The sequence below is a fragment of the Liolophura sinensis genome, chromosome 8 (genome assembly GCF_032854445.1).
Source record: "Liolophura sinensis isolate JHLJ2023 chromosome 8, CUHK_Ljap_v2, whole genome shotgun sequence".
NCBI lineage: Eukaryota > Metazoa > Mollusca > Polyplacophora > Chitonida > Chitonidae > Liolophura > Liolophura sinensis.
Genome location: NC_088302.1, coordinates 6,096,595 through 6,115,409, shown reverse-complemented (window position 1 = coordinate 6,115,409; position 18,815 = coordinate 6,096,595).

Below are 18,815 nucleotides of genomic sequence, written 5' to 3'. Positions count from 1 at the left end.
AATCGACTGATCATGCCATGGTCTAGATATACCACTACCTAACCATGTCAAATTCTTTAACCAATATTAGGCGACAAAATTTGCATACCCATCAATAACATTTGCATATAAAAGTGTTAGAGCAGAAATTGAACTTTTCAGAGCAGAATGGAAGTCACCAGTTCAGCTGAAATTGGTTCTATTCCCTTCAGAAAAATGAATGTAGCAACAACTTGACGCTGACCTTGGCGTTAGCCGAGTCTGGTGGAACATATTTTTATTTGTGCATTGGTAAACTGTGCATAATTTGAGAAGGTCAAAGCGAAAACATTGAAAAGAGAATAGATGGGAGTGTAACGTGTAAAAAGTAGTTATCTGACGACGCGCCTCTGATAGATGCATAAATCCGACGGTAATTAGCTGCATGTTAGGAAGTAAATGTCGAAAATAGTAAACATCCTTCTAATAATATAATTCTCTGATGATTACCCACTGGCAAAGATCCAAGCACTGTCTGAAAAGATGAAGAAAACCAACCCTTTATTGCTGAGCGAGAAATGGTATCTCCTTCCTCCTAAGCGCTAAAATTATTGACACATGCATGTCAAGCGTTAATGTTGTGTTGATATTGTAGAATTCAAAATCATCCATGGATACTGACGAAACATTATCATGAATAACTGGTAGCTGTTTTAATGCAGCATTTTATGGATGCTTTCAGTTTTACGTCGTACTTAACAATTTTTCAGTCATATGACGACAATGGATCCTTGTTCCTGTTCGATGCCATTTGCTTAATGCTCTTTCTAGATTAATCACTCATCCTTCTGCATCTAATTCTTTACGGCCTTGTTTATGTCCAGCTCTTTATGTAGACAATGCCCACGCTAATCTCTCTTTGAATTGTTCTGAGCGGTAAGACGGTTCGCATTGATCAACTGCTAGAGTGCAGGGTTTGGCCACTGAATCAGATACTAAGTATCTTTAAAGTACAGAAAAGATTCATGATTACCAAGAGATAGTTCAGAGAGAGTTGCTTAAATCATGGAGTACACAGTATAGGTACAAACCAATACTTTGGAAGATATACTGATGAGCAGGCATACATTGCCGGAGTTATACACTCCAGAACTGAAGGAAATTCAAGCTTTACTTTCTAAGCTTGAGAAAGCATTCCGTAATGCCGGAGGCCATTCCTGAAGTTCACAGAACATCGTTTCGTAATTACTTTGGATTCGCAATCTTAGCTTTACCAAGAAACAATCAGGTGACAGAAATAGATGAAATCCCCACAGAGAGACTTCACAAAAAGTATTCGAAAATAATTCCATCTCACTTTTAGTGCTTGCAGTCCAACTCTGTATCTATTCCTTCTACTACAATAACAGTGTAAAACAATAACTAATTTTTGTGTTTTTCGACATTGGTATCCCAGTGAGAATATTTTCTTTCACAACTTTCGACAGGAAACACGAATTGTTATTTTCACACATTATCATCTAATTTCTTTCACCAGTTTTGCCCGGAATACCCACCATATCCAATACACTCAAACAATGCACACTTGCAACTGGTATTCATCTGCTAAACAGATAATCGGGGTGATAATGATCAGAAACATTAGCCGGTCCAATAAAGCTGTCGGGGAATTAACCCTATCGCCAGACACGCACAAGTAAGAACCCTGTGTAGCCTTCACTGATACTCGCTCATCCCTTGTGTATGTACCACCCTCGGGTTACCAGGAGAAATGCCACCATTAACTGAAGAAAGCAGAACCTGTTCACTGCTATACTCTCAGAGTATCTGTTCTAGAACTTCTGATCCCTTTGAGTTCAACAGTTTATGTGTCATACTTGCAGTGTTCAAACCAGGCGTTGATTTCACTTCTTCGTAAGGCACGAGAAGGAGCCATATGGCCAACAAATTTCTGGTAAACCAAGCCAGATGTTTGTAATGAATTCATGCAAACTAGTGCTTTTTATTCCAAGTCGACTTAATTTCATCATGGTCAAGATGTACCATTCTCGCGGCGTGCCTGGTGCTTTATAATTCCAATATTAGGCGCCAAGATTAGTCACTCCATCAATAACATTTGCATAACAGGGTGTTAGAGTAAAGATTGAAATCTGATTGTAGAACAGACGTCCACAGTTTTTGGAAATGGTGATACAAGTTGCTCAGTTTAGAAGCTGTGGTAACGCCTAGTGACACGACATCAACTGAGGACGTCAAACCAGTAAAGGTGAAAAGACAGTGGATAAGCGTATTACGTGCAATCAGAAAATGCAAATGCTGAAATAAGTTGCTCAGTTTAGAAGCTGTGGTAACACCTCATGAAATGACGTCAACTGAGGACATCAATCTGATACAGGTGAAAAGACAGAGGATAAGCGTATTACGTGCAATCAGAAGACAAGAATACGGTATACACATACATACTATGGCAATAAGCAAATTGAAAAGAAAATTTAGATAATGGAAAACATCCTTTCCTTTTTTGAGAATATGAAAGCCAGTAAAGCTAATACATATACGGTAGCCTCTAGTTACACTAGACAGACAAAAACAGGAGCTCAGTGAACTGAAATGAAGTAGAAAGGTCATCGATGCTGAGTGATTATAAACATCATGTAATGGTAGTTCATCTATCGCTAGTGCTTTACCTATTCTCTTTGCACGACAATGTCAAATATATGAAAGGAAATAAATTAAATCTTAATGCTGTGGTAATATTTTGGTAGATCATTCATTGATCAAGTACTGAATGAACATTTGCAATATCATAATTAGCAGAGGATGTTTTTATGGAGCATTTACAACGACCTGTTCATGGGATGGTAGTGAGTTTTATGCGTGGAGGAAACCGGATTGCCCATAGTAAACAACGAACCTGTAGCGAATTATTGACAAACTTTGCAAACAAAAATTGCCAGTTACGATATATTGACATTGGTGGAATAAAACTAATTTCAGAAAACTGATTGCAAGACCACAGAATCTTATTACAAGATCCCTATGATTCTGCCACACGATTAGAGAGTTGTGAGCTGCCGTCGATAATTCCTTGGTAAACTGTCTGGCATCCATGACATTTGTACTAGACGTTAGAAATCGTGCACGTTAATTATTATTAGGTTGCGAGCTCAAGTCCATAGAATACGAACGTGCAAGGTAAATACAGAAATTCCATGTAATGACAGCTTATAACCAGACGATTTATCAACAAGACTCATGTGAAGCTTCCTAAAATACTAACATTTCTCTCCTTCAATGCTCTTCATTGTGAAATTGATAATCTGAGATAATCTGCAGCAGAACTTTTACTCCAGGGAACTCTACCCTGTTCTTATGCTGAGAATACTCACCGTTTTGTTAAAACAACAAGTAAAGATCCTGAAAAAATCTACCGTGAAATGGTTCCATACAAGCCTCTAACTTGTATGTCAATTCTTTATATTGCCAACTGGAGTTTCTAGGCGTATAGATGTGATTGATGACGCTTGGTTGTGAACACTGGATGTGCTCCTTTAAACTAGGAAAATTTGAGAAGAAGTGCAAAACAGGCTACATAAAAAGGATACACAATACGGTATATCCAGTTTTGTGTTTAACAAAGGAGACACACACTAAAAATTCTAATCCAAAAACACAAGAACCCCCATCTAGTACAGACACCTGAATAATCGATTATTTCCCCCTCACCACCAGTTGTAGAGTCATAGGTTAACGTGGCGTGAACGTATTATATAGCCAGCGTGATTTCGCGTGCATCCGAATATATTCGACTACACCTTTTTCCTTTCGATATCATCCAGAAACCGGTCCTTGTAAACAATATAATTAAGACGTACGGCATAGAGAAGAAACCCAGAGCAGCGAAGACAATGTGATAGTTGGCCAGTGTTACCTGAGCGGAGATGTCTTTGGTTGGCAGTCTGTGAATACAGTGACAGATGCTGTATTAGATGTGGATATTCACTAAACAACAGCTGCTTGAGGTAACTCCCGAGAAGTACTAATGAATAAACTGACTAGAAAAGTACACTGATCTAAAAGAAAACTAATTATATTTCTTGTTTTCAGAGGGCATTTTACTGCGTAGTGAACAGCGACATATGTTCAACACGTATTCAGCTACGTTCATACATGCTGACACCACATATTTCAACTGCATGATCATCTCTGTCCATGACAATAAAACATGACATATGTTTTTATTTATTTATTTATTTGACTGTAGTTTTACGAAGTACTCAAGAATACTTCATTTGTACGAGGGTGGCCAGCAATATGGTGGGAGGAAACCGTGCAGACCATGGGGGAAACCCACGACCAAGCACATGCTTTGATGTGTGAAACAAATTTCATCTCAGACGGTGATTTTAGATTTTATAAAATTATTTTGACGGGAACTGGTTAACTAGTATCAGAAAAGACACAACCCTTCGAAATATGAGGAAATTAATCGCTCTAGATAAATCAGATGTTATAAATGTCACATAGGATAGTTGCAGTGTATTATACATATCAACGGGGAAACAAGATCCAGGCAGCCAGCCCTATTTATCATTGTCTCCCTAAATCGCGGGACGCGTCATCCAGTCTAACAGTTGGTGGATGCTTTTTTTCTGTGGTAACATATTCCACGTTCGTCAAGCGCCAGGATAGCGACTGGTTTTCGACACAGATACTCAGTACCTTGGAAGCATAGCGAAAAAGCATCATTTTTCGCACGATAACGATAACGAATGACCTAAGTCACTGCGGAGAGAAAAACAAAAAAACGAACTGATTCTCTGGAAGATATATTGACCAACCGGGAGACACTGCCGAAATTTAATACTCTAGTGTTAGCGATTATGCATGCATTACAATTTTAAAAAAGCATTTAGTGATACAAGTTGCACTGCAGAAATGATATGGCAAAAGTTCATAGAATTCCGTTGTCTTATTACGTTGAAATCCAATCACAGTTTTGGCAAGAAACAATCGTATGATATATATAAAGAAAACAAATCTAAAAAGAATAGAATTTGCGCATTAGCCCTTGGCACTGAAATTGCTTGCAGGCTCGCATTTCTTCTCTTTGCTTCCAGAACAACATATATATGACAATGCCAAGATAACAGTCGTCCAGTACCTAGCGTGAAACAGGAGACCAAGACTAATATAAAAGGGCATATGTAGGCATGTTTGATTACAATGTACTAGGTTACGTCACAACGATCTATGACAATGTTCTCTCCGTACACACGCTACAATATTAGGGGATTCGCAAGGCGGAAGCAAATTGGAACAAAGATCGTTGAATACGCCGGGGGCTTGGGAGCTCACGAATTTCAGCTCTAAAATTGAACGTCTGCTTCCAGCTCTTCTGACCTCTGTCTTCTGCCTATCGCCTTTTCTGCAGTGGTTGTACATAGCTGGAGTCTCCAAAGTGTCAGAATCCATGTTTCATACCATAATTGATCCATGCACCCTTAATTTCGGTGCAAATTCTTGAAATTTAAATCTCGCTCGATTAATTAAATAGTTGAAAATCATTTGATTTCCACAACGAATGAGACATTATTTCAGCCATACAACCTAACACTGAGAAACAAACCCACCAGTTATAGGAATGAATCTTACATGTACCTTTAGCAGCATGTATAAGATGAGCATTCCCACAAGAGCAAATTCGTTCTCTTCCATCATCGCACTGTAAAGAAGACATTCTACATGAAATGTTTTGTGTGTGCCGTGGTTCATTTCTGTCTTTGACCTTAACAGCATGTAACATGGTAATAGATTGTTTTTCACCTACAGCCCCACACTGACGTTTAAGTTGCGTGCACCCGGAACTAAAACCTTACAATAACACCATCAGTTGGAGGTAATAGTTGTCTTTCATTGCCGTTCACTGTTTTTGACCATATTCGCTTCTTCTGTACGCTGTGTTCAGGATCGTATCACACAACGGACAAATATCTGGTAATCTAAGCCAGCTGTTTCCATTGATCTCAGGGAATTAACAATTCACAGGGCGTCGTTCACTGTTTCTACCGCTTTGTCAAGTGCTTTTATCCCAAATTGACTGGCCTGACCTCGACACAGGATGACCACGCAGGATGGAGCCATAACGAGTCGTTTAACCAATATTAAATTCAAAGATTAGCCACCCTATGACCTTTTCACACCAGAAGAAATGGTAACATTTGCTAATACTGTAGTTAAGTAAATTGAATTTGTTTCATTTAAGAAGCCGTTGAAAATGAATGAGCAATATTCATTTGGTGTATTAAGCGATTCTCAGATCAGTAGCTTATATGACAGGTTTTAGTTTTGTTTTTGTTTTTTTGTCCTACAGATCCTTTCTAATTGTTTTCCTAGTGTTAAGTTGGTTTTTCATTTTTTTTTAATCTTAAGTGTGGGTTTTGGGTTGAACCTATTTTCTTATTCATGTTTTTTGGGGGGAGGGGGTTATGGTTTTTCTCTAGTTTTATGGGTTTTAAGATTTAACCTGGATGGAGAGTCATGTTATCAGAGCTGATATAGATTGACTGTACTTGTCTTTACATAGGCTTCGGTGTGCACTGTGACCCAGTGTGAAATACTAGTGCAGCAATAGTACTAGAAAATGGGAAAAAGGAAACCCAGGGCTATGAGAATATAACTGTCCGTGGCGGTTATTAGTGTATATCGGCCCCTGGTTACATTAACTGGACCAAAATACGTGCTCTGTCCATCGGGATGAAGTAGAATACACAATCATTACTCAGTGGTTATAAAAGTCCTGTAATGATAAGTTGTTTTCGTTAGTGCTATCGAGGTTCTCCTTAAGCGACAATGTAAAATATACAAAACAATGCAGGTTGAATCATTATCATAAACAGCCATTGGCATTGTAGGAACATTCGTGAAAAGCTATGCTTAAATGGCGCATTTTAACCTTGTTTGACAACCTGTTTGTTGGCATTTGCTTAATGCTCACTCTAGATAAATGGTCTCTCTGCTTGTTGTGCTTTACAGACACGCTTAGATACAACCATTCACTTTGAGGTAGCAGAAACATGATACAATTTTGTGTGAATGTACGGTTATTGAAGCCTTCCTGTCTCTGAACTACGTTGTATAGAAGAGACCGTTTATTATATTCTGTTAATATCGGTCTTTTAATACTGTAGACGGTCAGACGAAGTATATCGAACTATAATGATTTCATCTTTCAAAAACGGGCGATGGCTGTTTATGTTCTTTAGAGCTGAGCAGTTATTTGATTTGGGCTTAGGGCAGCCATTTACAGGTAATTTCTCTTTATTATGGATGCTTTTGGCTGGCAAGCCTCGGTAAAGCTGTATGAACCTACTCTTGATAATGCGCTCCCCGGGTGGCCATTGGAATTGGTCGAGTGTTCACCATTAACGTACTCATTGTTTACATTCTCTTGTCTTGATACTCTTGTCATTTGGTGAAACACTCGATCATTTGGCCAGTCACTTGGAGATCTTCTTATGTAATGGGAGTCAGAGGTACTGTCTATTTTGGACTGTAGAACCTACTGAGTATTGTGCCAAAGGTAATGTGGTGGTAATAATCTGAGAGTATGAGTGTATGAACCTAAGAACGCCAGCGGGGGACCAGAAACAAATGCTCCACCGGTTCACCGCTGGGATCTTTTATTTTACGATGGGATCGATAATGTCAGGGTAGTGAATAGCGAGACAAAGTAGTACAGTCGCTGTTCGTGTATAAACGAAAGAGTACTGGTCTAGCTGAGTCTGAGTCGTTGAAAGGCTGGAATGGCACGTAGACCATAAGAACAGGTGTGAAGTTAGAGGCTTACACCAGCTTGATGCCACCAGCCAGGGCTGTCAGCAGGGATAGTTACATTGTCAGCGTTCTAACACAGTATGCGAGGCAGGGGATAAAGTTTGACAGTGATGTTGGTTTAATGTTCGGGTCCAGGATTCCGAACGGCATTTCCCTGTAATGAGTAGTATTTCGTACATGAGCTGAAGCAATCTGGGACGGCGTCAAAGGTAAGATAACTAACCTTTTTCTGTACCTTGTGCTTTTTTCAGTTACAAGGTAGGTAGTTTAATTTTGCTCACATCTTATCATTCTGCTATCGTATCATCCTATTAAAATCAGATATCGCGGTGATGACGTAGTGGCAGGCAATTTACTTCAATCTGAAAAAAAAACTGCAACACAGTTACGTGTACTCTGTACATTGGTTTTCAGGTAACATTGGGGCGGCTTTTAGAAATTTTGAAGGGGTAATTGCAACTCATTAGCAGCTTTTATTATTGCAACTCATTAACAGTTTTCATTAAACTGAATATTTAGGTAAAACTAACAGCTCCTTTTAAATTCCATTCAGGTTCCGTTTCCTTTCTGCCATGTTTTGCAGTATGCATCAATAAAAGACTGTTTCCAAATATGCATGCGGACTGAGGTTCATTAACATATCTTTGACTGGTGTTGTGAACGCTTCTTGATAAAGCATGACTGCTCTTCCACTCATACCTGCATTGGTGCCAGCTGTGTGACATTGAAACGGCGTCAATTTAAAATCCTACTTTCTTCCAAGTGAAAAAGCCTAATTGATGGACATCGCCAGTTAGAGGTTAACCTGCAGTCGATATCTCAGCCGACAAGACAACCGCAAGCGAATCAATTTGTTCCAAAAGCACGATAATTTACAATAAGTTGGCAAAGGCTTCCGACGTCTAGTTGAACTGTCTGCGATTCATTGGCCATCCAGTCAGCCGCTGTGCTTAATTAACTGTGTCTGTGACTGTGTCGCTCCCGTCCAACCCTTTTCTGTTTTCCAGTTCTTTTGATGTGTTATCTGTCTCCAGAAGACATTTCATGTTCACTCTCAGTGATTATTTGCTGCACAAATCCAATTGTCGTCCAACTTACAGGCTTCAAAACGTTACGCTGTCCATTGCTTTCTTCAAAAATATGGTTTTGTTTTATTCCACCTATAAATACATAGACCTGATATGAAATGCTACAACACCCGGAAATGCCCACAAGTCATTTGATGTGTGGACTAGACATTGACCTTAGCACCTTCATTATGAGCCATCATTCAGATATTTTAGTCGTACAAGGCCCCTGCGATCAACTGCTAGTCTTTGGCGGGCTCACAGGATTATCTGTATTTAGCTCTTTTGATCTAGGGCATGTTGTTCAATTATGAAGATTCAAACTCCAGGGACAAGCAAATGCCTATTTCATTCCACGGGAATCATGGAAGAGAGAGGTGTGGGAATAAACCATTGGCCAACTTTTCTTTGCTGCCGTCTTTGTACAACGGTTTGTACCAGAGGCTATGCTGTTATCAATGAATATGTTTGAACCCCTTGGAAGTGTCTCTGGACGCTACACTGAAGAATAGGGTTTGTCACCGTTGTATTCATTGTCGATGGTTTGTCAGTTCGATCGAACGAAAAATTTACATTTTAACCCCGAATCGGTGTTTGGTTAGAACGTGTCTGATCTCGTATCAACGGCGCTCTGTTAGCAAGAGCCCACGTGAGAGAAAATCATTCTGTTGTCAGCGGTGATTGATTATCGGTAAGTTTGGTTACCATGGAATATGTGTCCAAGCCACGTCTGTTTCACGTAGCGTCAAAGGAAACGTTGAAAGTCGATGGTTAACGGGAAAGGCGCATTGATGGAAAGACGCATGATGCACCGTAGACATCGGCTGCACAAGCACCTGGGGACTATAGCGAATAGTGTACAGTTTTACATTTAACCCAGTTAAAATTTCGGCTAACAATCAAATCGTTTACTGCAAACGCGATCATTGGGATAGTATCATCAGCCAGTGCCCTTAAATGCCGTATAGATGATACCCAAAGCAAACGAGATCGCACATTCGGGTAATAAGAATGTCGTAACTTGTTTAGGGTTAACGCTACGCCTAATGTGAAAAGCATGGTTACACTGCAGATAATAAACGGTCTTCTGTCATGTCCAACAGGCCAGCTCTGGACTTTAAGCAGAATTCTAGTGCAGATACTTGCTGTCTGTTGTGAATAGTGATGCCGATATCTAAACCAAATCGTGTCACAAAAATTCGCACGTGTCAGTTTTGATGATAAAATATAGGCCTATAAAGGAGCGAAACATCTCATCGACAGCACTCATTTTAATATCCTTGTAGTTCACGGAAAGTTATTTTGAGGGTTGTTCTCTAGTATGCGTTCGTTGTATTTTCTGTAGAACCGGAATATATTATAAAGCTAAACATCATTGTTATTAGAATGCACCGAATCCGTTTGAGGATTGCTTTGCATCACTGACAGTCTAATGTATTTTCCATGAATCGGCAGTCATTGTCACAGAAATCTATTTTAATAGTGCACTTGCAGCCATTGGCTTTTCGGATCTTCTTTTTTTTTTTTTTTTTTTTTTTTTTTGTTTTGCTGTAGAATAAGATCTTTCTAGTTGCTTGCTACACTGGGGTAGAAGATTTCTCAATCGCATTGTCTCATCGATCGTAGTCGGTCCAGGAGAAATTGTTGGAAGTCTGAGACGTTCAAGTCACTAAAATCTCTGATCGGTCAGCTGCAATGGGTCTATCTCTCTAGCATACCGCGCCTCTAACATTCACTCTTCCTCATTTTTCTAGGCCAAGCCTTGGATGTCAGAGATGAGGATTGGGCATGTGAAGTGATATCGCTTCTGAGGAAGTCTAATCTGTTGTCCCGATACGGTAACCTGATATCACTTTGCCTTGGATAAAAGCCAGGGGACTGTATCATTTGTCCTATCGATATTTTGGACGGTTGAGTTCCTACCAAAATTCTCAGCTGCAAATCTCCGCTTCATCATTTCTTACTATATGTACACAGCCATAGGAAAATCCTTCACCGGCCTGTTGAGAAAGTAATACAGCCCGGGTTTAGTCGATCGTCTGCCTTCAGTCTACTGTCATCCAGCAACCATTTTTTCAGTTATTTGGAGGGAAGTCAGTCACTTGTTAGAATCAGACCCTTGTCCCTTGTTGGCACTTGGCAGCAAACGCGAGCTCAGATCTTTAATTTCCTGTAGCGTCGACACGTTTTCACAGGTCATTTATGAACCTTTCAATGTCGCGCTAAATCAACACGAGCAAATGTGCCAGGGATTTACCGAGATGTTATGGGAAAATATTTGTTAAGGTTTCCAGTAATAAGAGAGCGTCTCTTCATTTTATGATATCGTGTTTCCTCACTACCGGCAATGTGATTTTCCAACGTATATAGGCATGCTGACCATTGCTGTTGGAAGTGAGATACATGCCGGCTATGTCCCCGAACCTTGCTGAACTCGGCAACACAGTACAGTACACCTCTGTTCCACCGCGCTCAGGTTGTGTGAGTCACTGTACGCCGTACGGGTGAAAATATTGTCACGCGCCATATTTTGTGCCGCAATGTACCGTGGATTTCATAGCTAGTCAAAAAATATCAACTTTGATTGTTTTTAACATGGAAAGCATTAATTTTCCCCGTAAATTTCAAAGATGTATGGAAGAAAAAAATGATCATCCCAATTGTTTAGGAGCGCGGACATAGGCCAAGCTCCTGAGTGCAGCCCTCTGTACTTTGTCCTGATCTATGACAGTGTATTCGATTATGAAGGCTTGATCAGTTCCATTCAGCCGGGTAGGATGAATTGTAAAATTTCTGAAAACAGCCCATTACTAACCTACCACTTATGATTTATCAAATGGCCGCGATCTACATAGCGCGCATGTGCGACGAGGCAACTGGATATGATACTATCCCTCCCTTCAATTATGCTGGTTACGAAGTCCTTTTTTGTTATACGATCACGTGCTGGATGGTTTTAGTTCGCTTGACTTTAGATGGTACAAATAGCGCTTCAGAGAACCAAGCTAGAGCACGTGCCGTTGTTTTGACCTGCGTGACCTCCACAAATAAGGCCAGTACAGGTCGACCTTTTCGTATCCCGCTGCCTGGCCGCGCATACGCGCCATGTAGATGGCGACTATTTCGCAGATAAGAAGTCAGCGGAGAGTGGGGGGTGGGGGTGGGGGGAGCTGTAATGAATATGGATAAATATTTACCTTTGAGATGATCAACTTCTCGAGATGTTAACAGTCAAGTGCTAAGCATTAAACGAATGGCTGGATGGACGTGGTAGGTTAGTAATCGACTGTTTTCCGAAATTTTACAATTCTTCCTACCGGGCTGAAAGGGGACTGGTCCATGACGAGCATTGTCATCCAGGGCTAGTCTGAAAGGAGCTTATCCACCAACATAGTTATCTATGATATCGTCTGCTAAACAATCGTGCATACGTATAACACTTTGGGATGATCGCCATCCTACTCTTTTTTGGAGGGAGGTGACAGGTCTCAATGGTGCAGCTTTAGATGTCAGCGTTATTGCCAATCATATGAAAATTGTTCTTGGAGTCCTAAAGCTTCAGCGGTTACCTGTAATCAAATACCGTTTATCGCAATACCATCGCAGCTCCGATGTCGCAGTGCCATCGCAGCTCCGATGTCGCAGTATCATCGCAGCTCCGATGTCGCAGTACCATTGCAGCTCCGATATAGTTACTCAAATGGCTCAGATGTACATTGCATATCCACTACTATATTGCCTAATGCTATATGATACAGGCGATGTATAAGCCGCTTTTCTTAACGTCTCTGGCACTCCATGTCGGCTAATCCAGATTACACATAATGCGATTTGTCTTGCACAGGTGCTTTCCGGAAGCTTAACTGTTGCACTGCCGGGTATATGCAGCGTTACATTTTACACTCACAGACGGGAGAACTGAATTGGCGGATTTGCCACTTTTTAGTCGAAACAGCTGTCAAACCTTTCAGCTTAAAAGTCTAGACTATATACAAGGAAAATATTTTCTAAGGAAGCCTCTCTAATTCTTCGAAAATTCTGAATAATTCTTGAGATGGTGTTGTGTGCAGGCTGTAGGGCAAAATAGAAATGTATGAACAGGTTTCGTCATTTCATATTTATAAGTCTACTACATTGCTATTAAAATCATTGAATGTTCATACGTAATTCTTGTTTCAGCACTGTATGGGAACGTATAAGTTACTGCCATTAAATATTTTCATAAACAGAATAAGGCAATTCGGGATATTGACAGCAGCTCTAATTTCAATGGCTACGTGTGACCATTTTCTGAAATACCACATTTTCGTCGCATCTGTATTTATATATGACAGCAGTCATTCAGTTGGCAACCATGGACGTTTCACTTCAATAATCGCGTGACCAGTTTTCAAAAAATCATTCACAAACACCAGAGAAATAAGAAATTAAGACGGAGTCATGTGAAGAGAGGTTGAATAAACCTCGATTCGTAATTGTATACCTAATGAAGATAGGCCTATGCTCTATATCCCTCACTTGCACACAGTACAATTAAATACGTAATAACATCCAGCCATGAGCACATTGTTTTGATAAGGGAAGTTTGTATTGTTGTTCCTGATTAAAACAAGGTAAATGCCGTTTGTTGATCTCGAACACTTTAGGTCTTGACTCGAAAAGCAGCTGCCGCGTTCACCGCATACCATTTGTATTATAAACTAGTCGAAAGTGAATAGGACACGATCTATCAATAGACAGTCTACACATATCATTTTTGTTCGATTCTGTAATTCCGTACCAGTACGACAAATAGCATTATGTTAAATGAGCTTACATCTTTGGACGTACAGAAATGCTGTGACTAGGTCACACCAGTACATTGATTTTTCTTACTATTTATGTAATACATTTGTTAGTTTGAACTCAAACTATGTGTCATCCTATGCTGTACCATAAGACGTACGTGTATCTTGAACTTGTTTGTTCCACATATCAAAAGATCAACAAATCTTGAAAGTGGTTTAGCACTTTGCAACTGGTGATGTCATAGCATTTTGCTACAAAGGCATCCTGAAGGACGTTTGTTAATCACTCTGCGGGAAACACTTCAGCTCTTTCAAAAGAACACAAAATTCTGGTAGTTTTGACTAGCGACAAAATAAAAATACAAAAATCTATTGCGTAGCGTCTGTCTGACAGTATTATACAATGAGCAATATCACGTCAAAACAAATCGCCCTTTGACCACTTCATGCTCCTCACGGCTCATGCGTCGCTCTTTACACTCGTCTCTGCCACTGCCACCACTAAGATATACTGTAAAGAACTGTTGAACTTTAACAACACCGGGGTCACGGAGATGAACCAAAAAGTGATGCTAGAAAAAAAAACCTCGGTCTCGCTTTCTCTTTTAGCCGAAATGTGCGCCACATGATTCTAAAGGGCACCTCATTGATGAATGGTGATTGCCGTGCAATAGGGTGACACGAGTTCTTGTTTAAAAGATTTAATGCGGCCATAGTTTAATAATTTACAACTTCAGATGGTTTAATGCTTATTTATAAAGGCCGAGTGCATAATCTTGAGATCATCAGATTTGTTTTTATGCGCAGGTGGCGAAGTTTGTGGATGGCAAAAACTGTTGCGGTTAAAACAATCCACCACCTTTTGCCTGGTACCCGACAAACTTACGACGTAAAACGGCTTCAAGGTCTAGGCATCAGTACGCATCTGTACAGTGGATTAAGTCATTACTAATATTTTCCCAACATCATATGTTTTAATCCAGTCATGCCATAGCTTCTGCGCTGATCTTCGTGCGTCTGTAATTTTCCCAGTTGGATTTAGAGGCAACAACAGACTCTCCATATGGTACATCTTATCCGGATCTATATTTGTACAAAGACCAAAAACAGTTTCCTCTCTCGTAGACTTTACGACAAGAGGGATAGTTTTAGTTTTGACATTGTAAATTATTCTTGCTTGGACATCATTATACCGAAAGGATCCTGCTTTTGGCGTGTACATATATCGTCTTGTAGTATTTGTTAGATCCTGTGTGTTGTGAGACGATTTCAGTCAACGTGACAAGTTATTACTGCAAAAACTAGTGTGTTAAGGTTATTCCATCAAACGTTTTCACTCCAAGTTTCTTAAATTTTACAATGAGTATAATTCTCTTGTAAATAAATCCGGACAGAACGTCCAGAATCTCTGACGCTCTGCTTCATCATTGTGTCTTTTAGTATTACTGCATTTACATGAACAGTTAGAATAAAACCCTGACTATGGTAAATTGACAAAAGGCCGTATTTCACCGGTTGCGTGAAATAACGTAATTATTATTATTTAATTAGAATTATATTCTAATTCCATTCTAAGATTAGTGAAAACTGTTGCCTGCATCTCTTTGCAGTTCTTTGGTGTTTTTTGTTATGCGCCGTTTTGGGAATTGGCCTTGCGATTATTGACCTGGAACGCCCTTGCTGGTCGACGGCAGGTATACGAATGTCTGTTTAGACGCATAGATTCACTGTGACGTCGCGCGGTTGACGTTGCAGCAGAACGTTCAGCGTCACTAAAATGACGTAATATGTCCCACTTTGCACATCAGCCTAAATTCAGAACATGTATATCCCCTCCAATATGTCTATACGCTGAAAACGTGACTACACACCAACATAGAGGGTGATGTACCGATAGCCATGGAGATTCAATCCCATGCATGTATGTACGACCACATGACTTCATGCCAGACCTATGTCACATGGCATAGGGATAAGTATTCACACAATGTTGTACACTAGGTTGGCACTTGCTTCTTAGTAATTTAGGAACGGGACATCTGGTTGTTAGGTAAAATATTCCTGAAAATATCTGTCTGCTTGAGGCATAAGTAAAAGAAGGTCATATTGATACTACTGCGGAAAATGCGAGTTTCGGAATGGGGTGTAACAAGAGAAGGTCAACTTCGCAGTGTCAAGACTTCCACAAGGCATTCAGTCAGATAACAACGTGTGACAGCTTTGTCCTTGATCCTTCTATTGATTTCTACAGTGGGTAGATTGTATATGAATTATGACAAATTCTACACTCAATCACGTGATAGGCTTCACATGCGAGGACAGGAATAGTGGGCAGAACGTTGTCTCCATCCATTGGCAAGGCCTGCCTTTTGCGCCTTTAAATGTCTTTATATGTATGTCTTGGAATTTTCAAGATACCGGTTGATGAAAGTAAACTGCAGTAGTATGTATACATATACATACACTTCACGGTTTGCTTGTATATTTACAGCTAACTACTGCAGACAAGAACAGATAGAATGGCTGAACTGTACCTTTGAGATGAAAAAAAAAAACAGTCCGGGAATGTATTCACGTACAGAGCAATGAAGGTCCGAGCTATTGTATATCGAGTGTCATATACACGGACAGGCTAAATTGCAGTGTCTTTCCTTCTTTTACTTATAACTTGAAAAAAGAAAATAAAAATTGGAATCACTTTTATGCAAGAAATTCTCTGGTAAATCTTAATAAATTATTAGCGTTCATTCTACTTTAATCTAAAAGGTTTAGTGCCTTTGATTGGAGCAATAAAATCTCGATAATATCTGAAATGAACTAGTTTCCTGCTTTCCAATACAAGCAAAATTATTTAAACTGTTCGTGTAGCAGATGAACGTTGGCTGGCGGTTGAAAAGCAATTCTGCTTCTGCTTATAACTTGATCTTTCAGAATTCTGCTGTCATTGCAAAGATTAGAATATGTTCGCCAAAGGTTTGCGGTGGTTGACTTCTGTGTGCGATTTCCTCGTACATGAGTTTTCATTTTCGGATCAGAATTTTCAGCTGAGTTGTTCTTCTTTCTTTGAACGAATTTGCATATAGGTTGAAACCTCATATGCATGGATGTCCACTTTCTGATTCCTGACTAGTGCCTAAGATCCCTTTTTTTACAGTTGTAATCATCTATGTGTCAGTTGCCAAAGGAGAAAATGTGTTGACACTGTAAAGTGTACCATGGAAGTGTGTGGAGTCAGTGGTGACCATAATACCACGATCATAGATCGTGAATCACAAAGGCATGATCATGGATCATGTATCGTAAAACCAAGATCATGGGTCGTTAATCATAAAGCAGTGGGCATTAATCGTGAATCACCGATTTAAAATCAGAGATTGTGAATCATACTGTAAAACACTGACCAAATATCATAAAGCCCTGATTTTGTATCACGATTCATAAATTCGTGATCATGAGTCGTATAAAGCTGATCATGGGTCGTGAATTATAAAACCTGAACCATGAGTCATACAACACTGTTCAGGGATTGTGCATTATGAAAGCATAATCATGGATCATGAATCATAAAACCATAATCATGGATCATGAATCATAAAACCATAACCATGGATCATGAATCATAAAACCATAATCATGGATCATGAATCATAAACCATAATCATGGATCATGAATCATAAAACCATAATCAGAGATCATGAATCATAAAACCATAATCATTGATCATGAATCATAAAACCATAATCATTGATCATGAATCATAAAACCATAATCAGAGATCATGAATCATAAAACCATAATCATTGATCATGAATCATAAAACCATAATCATGGATCATGAATCATAAAACCATAATCAGAGATCATGAATCATAAAACCATAATCATTGATCATGAATCATAAAACCATAATCAGAGATCATGAATCATAAAACCACAATCAGAGATCATGAATCATAAAACCATAATCAGAGATCATGAATCATAAAACCATAATCATGGACCATGAATCATAAAACCATAATCAGGGATCGTGAGTCCTAAACCCATGAGCGTGGATAGTAATTCATTAAACCCTGATCATGAATCATGAAACACCGGTCATGGATCGGGAATCTTAAAAACCTGTTGCTGCATCTTGAGTCATTAATACTTGACCGTTTATTGTGAATCAGTTTTCTGCTGTTGTCTTACTTTGCAGCATGCATTGCATACAACATCATTCCACAGAAAAACCACCTTTGCTGTTGGACACGATTTGTCAGTCCATTTTGAACATTCATTTGATATTTTAAATGGCGATTTGGTTCGTCTTGCGCTGGGATTAGAGACTTCCTGATCAAACGTCCTCATATGGATTTAACCTCTCAAAGGTCTGTGTCTTGCTGCCATCACAATGTCGCTAAAAGTGGAGTAACAAGCAGTTATTGCGAGTTCGGATTTGTGATACATGTACCTCTATGGAAAATAAAAGTCTGCGGTTCCAGCAGATGTCCTTTTCATAGGATCGCCTAGTATAGTTGTAAAATATATCATGTGTTCTGTGAGCAGACTATGCTATCTTCTGAAGTTAAACATTAAGAGTTTCGATACAGTTAACTTGTAGATGTATTTGGGCCGTCATCACGTTTAGAACCATAATGGATTTATTTGTCCTCGGTTTAAGCCAGAGACAATCTGAAATGAATCCCAAGTCTGTCTCCAACGTTTAGAATTTTGTCATGTTTTGGGAAAGTCAGCTCACTAATAGAACTCAGGCGGTACAAAACAGTCAGATTTTTGTACCGTGGTTTACTGGTAGAAAGTTAATTGATCACAGATTTAAGGAAGTGTGAGTCTAACGATTCCATCCATGCTTCATTTGAAAATGAATTCCAGTGACGTTTTACAAACAGTTAAACAGTGAACATTTTAAATTAACGTATAATGTATGTTGACATGATTTTCCTGGTGGATTAGGCATGCCTGAGTCATGGTCCTTAGCATTGTTTTTTTTTTTTTTGGAGAGATCCTAGACCGGTGATATGTAATAAATGGAAACTAACATCACTGTTTTTTTACCTAATTCTGTGTAAGCTATTCTCCTAGGAGGCTTGTACATTGGTACATTTTAATCTTATACCTAAACAGTTGAAATAAAACCTTGACTGATGAAAACTGACAAGAGGC